This window comes from Hypomesus transpacificus, unplaced genomic scaffold (genome assembly GCF_021917145.1).
Source record: "Hypomesus transpacificus isolate Combined female unplaced genomic scaffold, fHypTra1 scaffold_188, whole genome shotgun sequence".
Lineage (NCBI taxonomy): Eukaryota > Metazoa > Chordata > Actinopteri > Osmeriformes > Osmeridae > Hypomesus > Hypomesus transpacificus.
This window is the reverse complement of record NW_025813737.1, coordinates 208577-212676: the sequence shown is the minus strand read 5'-3', so window position 1 is coordinate 212676 and position 4100 is coordinate 208577. Positions and strand designations below refer to the sequence as shown.

The 4100-nt window shown below is 42.4% G+C and overlaps 1 non-coding gene across 1 annotated transcript; it reads left to right on the top strand.

Moving 5' to 3' along the window:
- The first annotated feature begins 486 nt into the window (after positions 1 to 486).
- Positions 487 to 568, top strand: trnal-aag. Its single transcript has one exon. It is a non-coding gene; the product is annotated as a tRNA-Leu (tRNA).
- Positions 569 to 4100: the final 3532 nt, after the last annotated feature.

Genomic DNA, 4100 nt, shown 5'->3' with positions numbered 1-4100 from the left:
CAGTAAGTGGGTTTGAAAGGTGAACTGTGGCTCGTTGTGTTGTGTTGTCGTTGATGCTTTCTTGGGGCATCGTAGGTATAGTGGCTCCATCACCAGACAATACAAACCGTGAAGAGGCATTTCGTCTCTTGTGAAGGTCGAACACATCCGGAGTAGGCCAAGTGTTCCAAACTCGACAGAAGTATAAACCAGGTTTAGGGCAATCTGTTACTAGTTGGACGTCAGTAGGTGGTGTGAAAAATCGAACCGTGGCTCGAAATACTGTGCGATCATGGAGGATGTTGTGGGCATTGGTGGTATAGTGGCAAGCATAGCTGCCTTCCAAGCAGTTGACCCGAGTTCGATTCCCGGCCAATGCATAACCTTGAGAAAGATGTGTTTTATCTGGTGTCATTCCACTGCTTGCGGGCATTAGACTAGTCACGTGAGCTCCTGGACGATCGATCAGCTTCGGTTGGAGCTCGGCTGGCCAACAGTTGACAATGGGGTAGCGTGGCCGAGCGGTCCAAGGTGCTGGATTAAGGCTCCAGTCTCTCCGGAGGCGTGGGTTCGAATCCCACCGCTGCCACTTTTGTAGGGTGCTAACGCCGTCTCGTTGCTTTCAAGTCAGTAAGTGGGTTTTAAAGTTGAATTATGGCTCGACATGTTGTCGTTGATGCTTTCTTGGGGCATCGTAGGTATAGTGGCTCCATCACCAGACAATACAAAGTGTGAGAGGCATTTCGTCTCTTGTGACGGTCGAGCACATCCGGATTAGGTCAAGTGTTCCAAACTCGACAGAAGTATAAACCAGGTTTATGGCAATCTCTTACTAGTTGGACGTCAGTAGGTGGTGTGAAAAATCGAACCGTGGCTCGAAAAGCTGTGCGATCATGGAGGATGTCGTGGGCATTGGTGGTATAGTGGCAAGCATAGCTGCCTTCCAAGCAGTTGACCTGGGTTCGTTTCCCGGCCAATGCAGAACATTGAGAAAAATGTGTTTTATCTGGTGTCATTCCACTGCTTGCGGGCATTAGATATAGTCACGTGAGCTCCTGGACGATCGATCAGCTTCGGTTCGAGCTCGGCTGGCCAACAGTTGACAACGGGGTAGCGTGGCCTAGCGGTCCAAGTGTCAGAAGTATTAATCTATCAAGCATTGCACAGTCAGTCGGTGAACAAGTTTAAGAAAGCTTTATTGCTTGTGGCCGGCCCACAAGGAGACAAAACATCACACCCCATTGTGCTACAAGTTTGTCCGCTAGCATGTTGCGCTAGCTAGCTATTTAAGCAGAACCGCCCTTTACAGTCATTGGTTAAGACAAAGGCATGCAAATGTTCCATTGCTCTTCTTCATTGGCTCCTTGCATAGACCTGGCGCGCGCGTGTGTGCGTGCGTGTTTGAGTGTGTGCGTGCTTGAGTGTGTGCGTGTGTGTGCCTTTTGACCCCTGTAAGCTTGACCACATGATTCACCCAACACAGATAAGGCCAGACATCTTTTATGGCCTCTCCAGTAAGAGAGAGTGGTCAGCCCAGGTCACCTTGTTTACGTATGCCTCATGTTACCCAAAGTCCAGATTTGGGGGTAGGCTTCTCTCTACACACAAGGAATGCTGAACACAGAATCATTCTTATACAGGATAAATGTGTTACATCTTCAATTTCTCCAACATATCCCTCCTGTTTATCCTGAATAAAATGTGTCATTCCAAAGCCACGCCTACACACAGTCAATAAAATCAAAAATACATAAAATAAAAATAATTCATAAAATCAAAAATGTGTAATATTCAATAAGACTACACAGCATTATAGTCTAGCAGTGTGAATGCTTGGACATGACGGTAGCCCATGGTATTGGGTAAAACCCGTCATCACTTAGCAGAATGGTCATTTGACGTCTGATGAGTTGGACCTCATCTCAGATCTCCTTCACCCAAAATCAAATAGAAACAAAGATTGCAACAAAGAATTCAATACAGAAATTATCAGGATATAAGAACATGCCTACTTGTTGTCTACCTGGTCATCTCTAAAACCATCAAACATTCAGTAGACTGTCAGTCAGGTTTTTCTAAGACAGGCCCTGATTGTGCTCTTCCTCTCCAGGTTAGGTGATAAGCATTTCTGTCCAAGTCAGGGAGTCATAAACCTCAGTTAACCAAACAAAAACCTGTTTAACCCTTAAGTCACCCCAGATTCTGTCTCCAAATGCACTCTCCCACAACTTATCTCCATTTTATAGATGGCAAAAGAAGCTCACCCTCCCCCGAAGGTGATCTCCTACAGCGCAGTCAGGACTCTAAATCAACAGACATTTCTCTCCAGCCTCCTGCTAACTCTTTTACAACCTCTTCATGATAAAAGATCACTTTTGCACATCTCCTGAAATCTCCTTACATGTTCTCAATTTCTGTTTTCAAATTAATATCAACTTTCTGTGATGCAACCAAGTTTCTCAAAAGCAAAACATCAAGCTTTAATGCAACTCCCAAATAATACTTAATCAAGTCATATAAATGAAGTATTGTAGTATCATGGTCACAGTATTGTTATCTCCTCTTCCGACAGTCAATAACTGTTCTCAAAACATTCAAACTTCTGCCCTGGAACATAACATATCAACTGGACATCTTTACATAACTGGTAGAACGTATCATGATAGGAGTGTTTGTACCTAAATTTTATTCCACAGAAAAGTTTCTTACGTATCTCAAGATTAAAACAACACTTCTGAATCTGTTTAACATTTGCATTGTTATCAATTAAACAGTTAAATCATATCTGTAGTCATAGCACCATGTAGTTCCTACATATTTCAACATCCAAAACGGAACATCATTCTCAAGACAATTCCCCTTGTTTCTCAAAGTCCAATTTCCTGAAACTGATGCCATGATTGTGTGCATGGTGATTGTGTAATCTTCTCATAGAAAATGTAGTCTAGTTGATCAAAACGGCAACCTCAACGCACTGTTTTCCTTATTTTGCCATCATCAAACAAAGTGCACGCTTGACTCACGTGTACCATGCCATTTCCTCTCTGAAACTAGCCAGGAATGACCCTGTTCACCTTGGGTCATTTTCCAGGACTTAACGTGTCAAATCCGTCACCACAATCCAGTCTCCTTAGGTCAGGGACCTCTCACTGGATTGAGACAGCATCTCTCTCCTGTCTGCGAATTTCAGAACAAAGTAGACTACACAGTAATTAAAATTACATTCTCACAGAGGTCAGTTGAAGGCAACTGACTCGTCGTTGGTCCATTCCTGAATCTTTACATTTCTTTAGCTCAATAAAGTTCATGCATATCTTGTTCTCTCTCAAAGTATGCTAAAAAAGTTTTGTCTTAAAGTTTCCTTGAATAGTTTGCAAATCCATATACTGTGAACACTCTTTCGTTATCATTCCCTCCTGTTGAGACATGATCAATCTCATGGCTCAATATTATAGCATAACGAAATAGATTCTTCAGTAACATAAGTTCCTCCTGTGAATTTACACAACCCATCATTTGTGACACTCCTTGCATTTCTCTCAAGACAGTCTCATCCACATTATACCTTTCCTAATGTTAAGACACCTGTATGGCTGCCTCTTTTGCTGCCACATCTGCTTTAGCATTCCCAGAAAAATAAAATCTATGTTATCAGTATGAACTTTTAGTAGACCAAACACATTTTTCACAATCGCCATCTTTCCTTGTAGATAGTCACTGAGGTTAAAAGATTGCATCTTTTAACCATAGGGAACAGCAAAGTAAACATTATCCATTCCAACCACTAATTTTCAGTCATTAAATCCAGTTCTTAATACTAGTTCGTTTTGCTCGTCTCAGCGGTGTTGTCTTTATCTGTCTTATTGTTTCCACTAGTGGCATCATACAGGAGCAATCACCTTTTCAAACCATAGTATAGGGAAGACTATTATGAATATTAGCAACAGTAAGCTACATATGGTACCACGAAGGTCACAATACTACGGATGAGGAAATAGGTCACCCATCCTTTCTACCTTTCCCTGCTTACTGTCTCCTATCTTTTTAGCCTACACCCTATGTCTCTGTTGGCCGTTGATTTCTTCACTGAGTTTGAGACGCGCCGTTCTTTAAGAGAATGA